The 12,820-nt window shown below is 37.2% G+C and overlaps 1 long non-coding RNA gene across 1 annotated transcript; it reads left to right on the forward strand.

Annotated features, from left to right (window-relative positions):
• Positions 1 to 2,480: 2,480 nt before the first annotated feature.
• Positions 2,481 to 12,382, forward strand: LOC148764181 (uncharacterized). The gene is made up of 3 exons (XR_016024850.1): positions 2,481 to 2,584; positions 3,237 to 3,322; positions 12,346 to 12,382. It is a non-coding gene; the product is annotated as an uncharacterized LOC148764181 (long non-coding RNA).
• Positions 12,383 to 12,820: the final 438 nt, after the last annotated feature.

The raw sequence follows: 12,820 nt of genomic DNA on the forward strand, positions 1-12,820 counted from the left end.
AGAAAAACACCTAAAATGCTACGATTCGGACCTAAAATCTCAAAAATCTAACTATTTAAGCCCCCAAAATGTGTCAAAATAACTCTATATAATAGAGTTATCACACCCCCAAACTTAAGATTTGGCTAGACCTCAAGCAAAAGAAAATAAAGAAAACTGAACATAAAAATAGAGATAGATTACAAAATCATGATTTCCTAATTTTTTCTTCAAAATTTATCCCAATTCTAACTTAAGGTAAAATACAACTAATCCTTAAAGTCATGCATCAATTCAAGTGAAAATTTATTTTTCGAATGGACTTCTTGTGTGTGTGTATAATCTTTTACAAAGAATATCATGCAATTTAGATTAGTTTATGCCAAATCTAAACATAGGTTAACACTGGGATCCTATGAGTTTGTTTTTCATCTCTCTCTTCACTAATGTAGAATAACACTTATTCAAGGATCGATAGATATTTATTAAGCTTATAATATAAGGTTAGGGTCAAGGTGTCACAACCCAATTTCCCGAGCCATGACCGACGCATGGGCCTAATGGGCATAGCCCACTAAGCCCAAGCAAGCCTCTTTATGCAAATTCCAATTATCATTCCCATCCATCATCTTTAAAATAAAGTGTTGTAACTCTCAAAAGTAAATGTTCCAATAATATTTTATAACAACTAAATATTCATATTTATATTATATCAAAGTACTGTCATCACCAATCCAACATATACATACTTCATTTATAACATGACTCTTAGTAGTTTACATTACATATACATGTTCACAAGTAATAGACTCGAGACCGTCAGCGGAGTGACTTTAGGTGAAGATACAGCTACTGAGATGCCATAGTACCTGCCAAGAAGATGAGCATATGTGTGCTACTCAATCTAGGTCCCAACTGCCTCCAAATCTAAAAATATGAATTTTAAAAATGTGAGTACGAAACTCAATGAGTGAACATAAGAAGGGAACAAGCAATCAATAGGAAGAATTTGGAAATCATGATGCACTTGTTTCAAAAACAATGCAATTGATTTAATTTCTTACTAAAAACCCCTCATTTCAAACTTTGATTAATAACCTCATAGTGTTGCAACAACCCATGATCAATCCATGAAGTTAAATGAGTGAAAGATATGTCAAAAACCGAATAGGGTAGCATGTAGGACAGAATGTTTCTCATTGCAGCGAAGTTCATTCTCGCTCTAGCGAGAAACAGTACCAGTTTGCATGTGTTTAAGCTTTTCTAGAATATCTCCAGCTACAAAAGTCCAAATGACCTGATTTTTAGACCATTAGAAAGATAAGAGGCAAGGCTACAACTTTGATGTTTACCACTTTTCTCATTTCGGACGAAAAGGTGGTAAAAATCTTTATCAAAGTGAAGACACTGCATCAGAACCTAAGAGTTTCTCGCTGCAGCGAGATTTATATTCGCTGCAGCGAGATTTATTTTCGCTGTAGCGAGTTTCTACTGTCAAAATAGAATGTTTCTCACTACAGCGAGAAAGCATTCTTGCTGGAGCAGGAAAGCATGCTCGCTGCAGTGAGAAGCAAGGCACCTAAGTGAAAAAAGGGCCTCATTTGCACAAAAAAAAACCATTTGGTGCTGCAATAAAGTTCAATTTGCAAGAAAATGGGAATTTCTCAAGATTAATCATGCCAAATTTCACATGCATTATGTAAAACCCAACCCTATAAATACATGTCATGACATACATGCATTGAGTAGCATGTTATTACGCTAGAAAAGCACCTAAGAATAGACGAAACCTGATATTGTACCTAACGGTACACTTAAATTGATTTAACCTCGAACTAGCTCAAATAGGAATTGTAGGATGAAATTTAATATTTTATAGTCCAGGAATGACTAAAAATTATTGTTCGGAGTTCGAGGGTTCATTTGGGGTAAAATTGGAAATTTTGATATTCAAGGGTAAAATCGTCATTTTGCAACCTAAGATAATAATTTGATCATGGAGTGAAATTTTTTTTACCAAGATTAACTATTTGGAGTATAATTTAATGATAGGAAGTGAAAAAGTTTAATTCTGGTGATTTCTAGAGTGTAGGGGCAAAATCGTAATTTTGCCACCCACGGACAAAATTTGAGATTTTGAGAGAATTTAGATCAAATTTGACAAATTGGAGAATGGTATGAGTATAAGGGATGAAAAATATGTCTATGGGCAATTTTTCAGTTTTTTGGGCAAAAATGTAATTTTTCACTTTTACGGGGGCAAAAGTGTAAATTTCAAAAATTACTCCACCGAGACTTTGGATAAGTCTGAGAATTTTATCTAAGCTATGGATATGTGGGACAAGTGTATGGTGAAAATTTGGAAACAAATGGATGAAATTTTAAAAATGGGCCAATGGGAAAGTGACACGTGGCATATTTTTAATGAAATAATATTATTTTAATGAAAAGTCAGCCCATTTAAACCCAAATTTTGAGTGCTGGCCGGCCATAAGGAAGAACAAGAGAGGAAATAGAGAGGAAAGGAAGAAAAAAAGAAAAACCAAAGAGAAACAAGAAAATTCAAAGGGAAATTCGCGGTTTTCGACCGTTTACGCGTCTAACGGTAAGATTTTTCGATTTTAGCTTGATTTCTACCTTTCCTATGCCTTTATTTCCATTTAGCATGCTTGAGGAGAGAGATCAAAAAGTGATATCAAGGGCTGGACGAAATTCTAGGGGAGAGAAATTGAAATTTTTAGGTTTTGATTTTTAGTTAAATTGATAGTTTTAGTTAGTTAAATGTGTTTAGAACTTAAATTGGGCAAGAAATCATTAAATTTTCACAATACCCACTCTTGGCTGAATGCTCAATGCTGTACAATGATGATGAATTGATTTTATTCTAAGGAAAATGAAGAGAAATGATGAAAAACGATTAAACGTGATAGAAAAACAAAGTAGAAAATTAACCGAGTTAATGTCCAATTTTTGGCCGAATTTTCCAAGGAAGGAAGTGAGCTGATTTTATTGTTTTTAGAAGGTTATTGGCTGATATTTAATGGTTAGAAATGTTGGAGAGAGAATGGGATGATTTAGAGCTAAAATGGAGCGCGTTAGCAATTTGTCGGGCAAAGTGCCAAAAATAGGTTAATATCGCGTTTAAGCCGTTTTAGGCTATTGCATTTCATACCATGCATTAGTATAGGATTTAAGTTAATTATATAGTAATTTAGCATCAATGTGATGAATTGTGTAAATTTTTGTAATGTGTCTAGGAGGAGAGCCTTCCGGAAAAGGCAAAGAAGTCGTACCCGACGAGTAGTGATCGGGGCGCTTAGAAAGCTTTTAGTTTGTACAAACGGTGAGTAAACTTGTTATTATTGTAAATTATCTAGAGTTTATTTTTAAATGCCCTTTATGTATTTTATGAAATGAAAACGGAATTTTTGATGTTTTAGGAATAAATGTGATAAATAAAAATATATTGTATTGATTATGAAATTGAGTAATTGGAGGCTGCAAATTGACTTGAAAAATATATATTTTCCTAGGAATGGTTTATGAGAAATGAGTATATGTGGCTATATTTTGTGAATGCATTGGAAAATTTATGTAAGTTGTTTTACTATGCAGGCTGGATAAATAAATAAAAGTCACGTTATACTGTCGAAATTTTATTAAAATTGGTGGGTTAGTCACTGCAGTGACGGGTTTCCGTCGACTGCCTATTAGAGGGGCACGGTAAACCCAGTTATATAGTTACTCCAGTTGTAGAGGCGAGGAGGGTAACTCCCGGGGTAGTATTAGAGCTCACTTCACGTCGAACCCCCACGTGAATGTGTAACTCGGCCAACGCCAAGGAACGACTGGTTTTTAAAAATAAAAATGTGTTTCACGTGTGAATATTTTAACACCCTTGGCGGACTCGGTTAGATACCTCGGCCAAATTATCCCCGTGGATTAGTTTTGGCTTGAGCCTTGTTTTAATAAAAGACATAAGGCTTAACAACTGTTTTGGTAAATTACAAATATTTTATGGTTTAAGAAATAAATTGGAAACATTATTAAATGGGTTGAAATTTGTTGTTTAAACTTGCCTCCATTTTACTCGCCTTTAGATATTTATGATAATGTCTGTTTACTCATTGGGATTGCAAAATCTCACCCAACTCCTTTCCACCCATTTCAAGTTCAGTATAGACTGTAGATAGCTGATGTCATCGAGGACTACCATTAGATCTGTATTTTCCAAACCGTAGGTTCACAGTCCTCTTTACTTTTGTTTATTCGGGGGCCCTCTTGTTATTGTAAATTAAATTAAATATTTTGGCTTACTGTATTTCAGTATGTATAAATTTATTTAGCTTTTACGCTATAAAAATTATTCACGTATAACTCTACAAATATTGTTTTATAAGAAAATAGAATATTTCCCTTAATATTTCTTTTATTTTCTTATTATATTCAAATAACCGTAATTTCGTTTTAAATGAAGATTTTAGACTTTTAAACTCATTTTGAATATGAATTGTGTATTTTGTACTTGTATATTATGTTTTAGCCAGTTTTTGAAATTTTTGAGAAAAAAATGACCAAAATACCCTTGTGTGGCGAAAATTTTATTTTGATTGTTTTTTATCTAAAATAGTATATATTCTCTAAAAACTCGATATTTAACAATGATTACTCACAGGAAAGGAAAGAAACTGATATGTAAGCCTTGCGGGGTTCCGGTTGGCATTTCGGATAATGAGTGTCAATCGGGACGTCGCGGCGATTGTCATGGGCCTGAGAGAGGTTCCGGGTCGTGACAATTCTATTGGTATCAGAGCTTTTGGTTTTAAAGATAAGAGCTTTTGGTTTTAAAGATAAGAGTTTTTGGTTTTAAAGTGGTTTTAAAATATTACAATATCAGTGTGGCCCCGGATTAAGTTAAGTTAGGTTGAATAGAATGCATGCATTTTCATATAGAGCCTAAAGTTCCCTAAGCTTGCTCATTTTCTCTTATAGATTATTATGCCTCCTCGACGTGGACGCCCACCTCTCACTAGATCGGTTGGGAGGGGAAAAGGTCGTTCCCAACGTAGTCAGCTAGATGCAGTAGGGGAAGAATCGGCTGCGTCTACCATTCGGGCAGCACCTACTGCTGAGCAGGCCGATAGTCCTCCACATCCTCCACCTCCTCCGCCACCTACGGGTATTCCCGCCATGCCTACTGAGGCAGCACAGGCATTGGCAGCTTTCTTTACCGCAATGGCTGGTGGAGCTCCGACTGGTCAAGTTCCACCTATAGTACCACCAGTTACTCCTTTAGTTCCACCACCGGTACAAGATGTATCCATTTCCAAGAAGGTAAAGGAGGCTAGACAGCTCGGTTGTGTGTCTTTCACAGGTGAGTTGGATGCCACTGTGGCAAAGGACTGGATTAATCAGGTTTCAGAGACTCTCTCTGATATGAGATTAGACGACAACATGAAGCTGATGGTGGCTACGAGATTATTAGAGAAGAGGGCTCGTACTTGGTGGAATTCGGTGAAGTCCCGTTCCGCTACTCCTCAGACATGGTCTGATTTTCTCAGGGAATTCGATGGTCAGTATTTCACTTATTTTCATCAAAAAGAAAAGAAAAGAGAATTTCTGAGTTTAAAATAGGGAAATCTAACTGTAGAGGGGTACGAGACTCGTTTTAACGAGTTGATGTTATATGTGCCGGATCTAGTGAAATCTGAGCAGGATCAGGCCAGCTATTTCGAGGAAGGGCTCCGTAATGAGATTAGAGAGCGAATGACAGTGACTGGTAGGGAGCCACATAAGGAGGTGGTACAGATGGCTTTACGGGCTAAGAAGCTCGTGATTGAGAATAGAAGGATTCGGACTGAGTTTGCAAAAAGGAAGAATCCTGGTATGTCTTCTAGTCAGCCAGTAAAAAGAGGCAAGGACTCAGCGATTTCAAGGAGTACTACTTCTGTTTCTGTGACATCTCCTCGACCTCCATTTCCACCATCACAACATAGACCTTCGAGGTTTAGCAGATCTGCTATGACTGGTTCTGGGAAAAGTTTTAGAGGTTCTGACAGATGCAGAAATTGTGGGAATTATCATAGTGGGCTATGTAGAGAGCCAACAAGATGTTTCCAATGTGGACAGACGGGTCATATTAGGAGTAATTGCCCACGGTTAGGACGAGCCACGGTAGTTGCATCATCTTCACCAGCTCGCACTGATATACAGAGGAGAGATTCTTCTGGGTTGCCACCGAGACAAGGAGTGGCCATACGGTCCGGTGTGGAGAGTAATACCCCGGCACATCCACCTTCGAGACCACAGACTCGTACCTCGACAAGAGTTTTCGCTGTGACAGAAGATGAGGCACAAGTCCGACTTGGAGTAGTGACAGGTACTATGTCTTTATTTGATAAAGATGCTTATGTTTTGATAGATTCTGGCTCAGATAGGTCTTATGTGAGCACCACATTTGCATCAATTGCTGATAGAAACTTATCACCATTAGAGGAAGAAATTGTAATTCACACCTCTTTAGGAGAAAAGCTAGTTAGAAACAGTTGTTATAGAGACTGTGGGGTAAGGGTAGGCGAGGAAGAATTTAGGGGTGACTTAATTCCTCTAGAGATCCTGGATTTTGATCTAATATTGGGTATGGACTGGTTAACTGCACATCGGGCGAACGTGGATTGTTTCCGAAAGGAAGTTGTTCTTCGAAATTCGGAGGGAGCAGAGATTGTGTTTGTAGGGAAACGTCGAGTATTACCGTCTTGTGTAATCTCGGCCATCAAAGCTTCGAAATTAGTGCAGAAAGGGTATCCGGCTTATTTGGCATACGTGATTGATACTTCAAAGGGGGAACCTAAGTTAGAGGATGTCCCGATAGTAAGTGAGTTTTCTGATGTATTTCCTGATGATTTACCGAGACTGCCTTCTGATCGAGAGCTTGAGTTCCCTATTGATTTACTTCCGGGTACCGCACCTATTTCTATCCCTCCATATAGAATGGCTCCGGCAAAGTTGAAGGAGTTGAAAGTACAATTGCAAGAGTTGGTGGACAAGGGTATTATACGCCTTAGTATATCTCCATGGGGAGCACCGGTTTTATTTGTGAAAAAGAAAGACGGTACACTTCGGTTATGTATCGATTACCGACAGCTTAACAGAATGACCATTAAGAACAAGTATCCGTTACCGAGGATTGATGATCTTTTCGATCAATTACAGGGAGCTACAGTGTTTTCCAAGGTTGATCTAAGGTCTGGGTATCATCAGTTGAGGATTAAAGAACAGGATGTACCCAAGACAGCGTTCAGGACTCGGTACGGTCATTATGAGTTCTTGGTCATGCCTTTCGGGTTAACTAATGCACCGGCAGCTTTTATGGATCTCATGAATAGGGTGTTCCACCCTTACTTGGACAAGTTTGTTATTGTGTTCATTGATGACATACTGATTTACTCGAGAGATAATGATGAGCACACTGCCCACTTGCGTATAGTATTACAAACTTTGCGGGAAAGACAGTTGTATGCAAAGTTTTCGAAGTGTGAGTTTTGGTTACAGGAAGTGGTATTCTTGGGACACGTAGTATCGAGAACTGGAATATATATTGATCCTAAGAAAGTAGAGGCAATTTTACAATGGGAGCAACCTAAGACAGTGACGGAGATTCGTAGTTTCCTCGGATTAGCCGGTTATTATCGGAGGTTTGTTTAGGGGTTTTCCTTAATAGCAGCTCCTTTGACCCGTCTAACTCGTAAGGGAGTTAAGTTTGTGTGGGATGATGTTTGTGAGAATCGATTTCAAGAGCTAAAGAACTGGTTAACCACCGCTCCCATTTTAACACTTCCTGTTAATGGTAAGGGATTTGTAGTATATAGTGATGCCTCAAAGTTGGGGTTGGGGTGCGTATTGATGCAGGATGAAAAAGTTGTGGCTTATGCTTCTAGACAGCTAAAGAGGCATGAAGCAAATTACCCTACCCATGATTTAGAGTTAGCAGCAGTGGTGTTTGCTTTAAAAATCTGGAGGCATTACTTGTATGGTGAGCATTGTCGGATATTTACGAATCACAAGAGTTTAAAATATTTGCTCACCCAAAAAGAGCTTAATTTGAGGCAAAGGCGATGGTTGGAGTTGATAAAAGATTATGACTTGGTGATAGACTATCATCCGGGAAAGGCGAACGTTGTAGCTGATGCCTTAAGTCGTAAGTCTTCATCGTCTTTAGCAGCACTTCAGAGTTGTTATTTTTCAGCATTAATAGAGATGAAATCTCTTAGGGTCCAGTTGAGAAATGGTGAGGATGGATCCTTATTGGCAAACTTCATTGTGCGACCTTCGTTACTTAATCAGATCAAGGACATTCAGAGGTCTGATGATGAGTTAAGAAAAGAAATTCAAAAACTGATCGATGGGGGAGTCAGTGAGTTCAGATTTGGAGAGGATAACGTCTTGATGTTTAGAGATCGAGTTTGTGTTCCTGAGGGAAACCAGTTGAGACAAACGATCATGGAAGAAGCCCATTCATCTGCCTATGCATTACATCTCGGAAGCACCAAGATGTATAGGACTATCAGGGAGAATTATTGGTGGCCGGGTATGAAGCGAGACGTAGCAGAATTCGTAGCAAAGTGTCTCGTATGTCAGCAAGTTAAGGCGGAGCATCAGAGGCCAGCAGGTACACTTCAGTCTTTACCTGTTCCAGAGTGGAAATGGGAGCATGTAACTATGGATTTTGTTTTGGGATTGCCGCGGACACAGAGGGGAAAGGATGCGATCTGGGTGATCGTAGATCGGTTGACTAAGTCCGCTCACTTTTTAGCTGTCCATAGTACATACTCTATTGAGAAGCTGGCTCAGCTCTATATAGATGAGATTGTGAGGCTACATGGAGTTCCCGTTTCTATAGTGTCAGACCGAGATCCTCGATTCACTTCTCGATTCTGGCCAAAATTTCAAGAAGCTCTCGGAACCAAATTGAAATTTAGCACTGCTTTTCACCCACAGACGGATGGTCAGTCAGAGAGGACTATCCAGACCTTGGAGGATATGTTACGGGCTTGTGTCATTGACTTTATTGGGAGTTGGGACAGACATTTGCCATTGGTGGAATTTGCTTACAACAATAGCTTTCACTCTAGCATTGGTATGGCACCATACGAAGCTTTATATGGAAGGAAATGTCGTACTCCACTTTGTTGGGATGAAGTGGGTGAAAGAAAGTTAGTGAGTGTGGAATTGATCGAGCTAACTAATGACAAGATCAAGGTTATACGAGAGAGGCTAAAGGTAGCCCAGGATAGGCAAAAGAGCTATGCAGATAAACGGAGAAAAGACTTGGAGTTTGAGATCGATGATAAAGTTTTTCTTAAAGTTTCTCCTTGGAAAGGTAATAATTTGAATACTTTGAAGTATTAAATCTTATTGATTATATTATCATGATAAATTATGGTGTTTTATTGGACAATGAAAGGTGTGATTCGATTTGCGAAGAGGGGAAAGCTCAACCCGAGATATATTGGACCATTCCGAATCATTGAAAGGATTGGACCAGTGGCTTATCGGTTAGAATTACCTCCGGAGTTAGATCGGATCCACAATGTTTTCCATATCTCCATGCTTAAGAAATATGTACCAGATCCCTCTCACATCCTCGAAGCACCTCCGATCGAGTTGCATGACGATTTGAAGTTCGAGGTACAACCTATGAGTATCTTGGATCGAAAGGATCGAGTACTGAGAAACAAGAGTATTTCAATGGTCAAAGTGTTGTGGAAAAATGCTCGAATGGGGGAAATGACATGGGAAGTAGAGCATTAGATGAGGAACCAATACCCGCATCTATTTGTCGAATCTGGTAAGTGAAATTTTGAGGTCAAAATTTTATTTTAAGGGAGGTAGAATTGTAAAACCCGACCCTATAAATACATGTCATGACATACATGCATTGAGTAGCATGTTATTACGCTAAAAAAGCACCTAAGAATAGACGAAACCTGATATTGTACCTAACGGTACACTTAAATTGATTTAACCTCGAACTAGCTCAAATAGGAATTGTAGGATGAAATTTAATATTTTATAGTCCAAGAATGACTAAAAATTATTGTTCGGAGTTCGAGGGTTCATTTGGGGTAAAATTGGAAATTTTGATATTCAAGGGCAAAATCGTCATTTTGCCACCTAAGATAATAATTTGATCATGGAGTGAAATTTTTTTTACCAAGATTAACTATTTGGAGTATAATTTAATGATAGGAAGTGAAAAAGTTTAATTTTGGTGATTTCTAGAGTGTAGGGGCAAAATCGTAATTTTGCCACCCACGGAACAATTTGAGATTTTGAGAGAATTTAGATCAAATTTGACAAATTGGAGAATGGTATGAGTATAAGGGATGAAAAATATGTCTATGGGCAATTTTTCAGTTTTTTGGGCAAAAATGTAATTTTTCACTTTTACGGGGGCAAAAGTGTAAATTTCAAAAATTACTCCACCGAGACTTTGGATAAGTCTGAGAATTTTATCTAAGCTATGGATATGTGGGACAAGTGTATGGTGAAAATTTGGAAACAAATGGATGAAATTTTAAAAATGGGTCAATGGGAAAGTGACACGTGGCATTTTTTTAATGAAATAATATTATTTTAATGAAAAGTCAGCCCATTTAAACCCAAATTTTGAGTGCTGGCCGGCCATAAGGAAGAACAAGAGAGGAAATAGAGAGGAAAGGAAGAAAAAAAGAAAAACCAAAGAGAAACAAGAAAATTCAAAGGGAAATTCGCGGTTTTCGACCGTTTACGCGTCTAACGGTAAGATTTTTCGATTTTAGCTTGATTTCTACCTTTCCTATGCCTTTATTTCCATTTAGCATGCTTGAGGAGAGAGATCAAAAAGTGATATCAAGGGCTGGACGAAATTCTAGGGGAGAGAAATTGAAATTTTTAGGTTTTGATTTTTAGTTAAATTGATAGTTTTAGTTAGTTAAATGTGTTTAGAAATTAAATTGGGCAAGAAATCATTAAATTTTCACAATACCCACTCTTGGCTGAATGCTCAATGCTGTACAATGATGATGAATTGATTTTATTCTAAGGAAAATGAAGAGAAATGATGAAAAACGATTAAACGTGATAGAAAAACAAAGTAGAAAATTAACCGAGTTAATGTCCAATTTTTGGCCGAATTTTCCAAGGAAGGAAGTGAGCTGATTTTATTGTTTTTAGAAGGTTATTGGCTGATATTTAATGGTTAGAAATGTTGGAGAGAGAATGGGATGATTTAGAGCTAAAATAGAGCGCGTTAGCAATTTATCGGGCAAAGTGCCAAAAATAGGTTAATGCCGCGTTTAAGCCGTTTTAGGCTATTGCATTTCATACCATGCATTAGTATAGGATTTAAGTTAATTATATAGTGATTTAGCATCAATGTGATGAATTGTGTAAATTTTTGTAATGTGTCTAGGAGGAGAGCCTTCCGGAAAAGGCAAAGAAGTCATACCCGACGAGTAGTGATCGGGGCGCTTAGAAAGCTTTTAGTTTGTACAAACGGTGAGTAAACTTGTTATTATTGTAAATTATCTAGAGTTTATTTTTAAATGCCCTTTATGTATTTTATGAAATGAAAACGGGATTTTTGATGTTTTAGGAATAAATGTGATAAATAAAAATATATTGTATTGATTATGAAATTGAGTAATTGGAGGCTGCAAATTGACTTGAAAAATATATATTTTCCTAGGAATGGCTTATGAGAAATGAGTATATGTGGCTATATTTTGTGAATGCATTGGGAAATTTATGTAAGTTGTTTTACTATGCAGGCTGGATAAATAAATAAAAGCCACGTTATACTGTCGAAATTTTATTAAAATTGGTGGGTTAGTCACTGCAGTGACGGGTTTCCGTCGACTGCTTATTAGAGGGGCACGGTAAACCCAGTTATATAGTTACTCCGGTTGTAGAGGCGAGGAGGGTAACTCCCGGGGTAGTATTAGAGCTCACTTCACGTCGAACCCCCACGTGAATGTGTAACTCGGCCAACGCCAAGGAACGACTGGTTTTTAAAAATAAAAATGTGTTTCACGTGTGAATATTTTAACACCCTTGACGGACTCGGTTAGATACCTCGGCCAAAGTATCCCCGAGGATTAGTTTTGGCTTGAGCCTTGTTTTAATAAAAGACATAAGCCTTAACAACTGTTTTGGTAAATTACGAATATTTTGTGGTTTAAGAAATAAATTGGAAACATTATGAAATGGGTTGAAATTTGTTGTTTAAACTTGCCTCCATTTTACTCGCCTTTAAATATTTATGATAATGTCTGTTTACTCATTGGGATTGCAAAATCTCACCCAACTCCTTTCCACCCATTTCAGGTTCAGTATAGACTGTAGATAGCTGATCTCATCGAGGACTACCATTGGATCTGTATTTTCCAAACCGTAGGTTCACAGTCCTCTTTACTTTTGTTTATTCGGGGGCCCTCTTGTTATTGTAAATTAAATTAAATATTTTGGCTTACTGTATTTCAGTATGTATAAATTTATTTAGCTTTTACGCTATAAAAATTATTCACATATAACTCTATAAATATTGTTTTATAAGAAAATAGAATATTTCCCTTAATATTTCTTTTATTTTCTTATTATATTCAAACAACCGTAATTTCGTTTTAAATGAAGATTTTAGACTTTTAAACTCATTTTGAATATGAATTGTGTATTTTGTACTTGTATATTATGTTTTAGCCAGTTTTTGAAATTTTTGAGAAAAAAATGACCAAAATACCCCTGTGTGGCGAAAATTTTATTTTGATTGTTTTTGATCTAAAATAGTATATATTCTCTAAAA

The sequence above is a fragment of the Theobroma cacao genome, chromosome 2 (assembly GCF_053813885.1).
Source record: "Theobroma cacao isolate CCN51 chromosome 2, ASM5381388v1, whole genome shotgun sequence".
Taxonomy (NCBI): domain Eukaryota; kingdom Viridiplantae; phylum Streptophyta; class Magnoliopsida; order Malvales; family Malvaceae; genus Theobroma; species Theobroma cacao.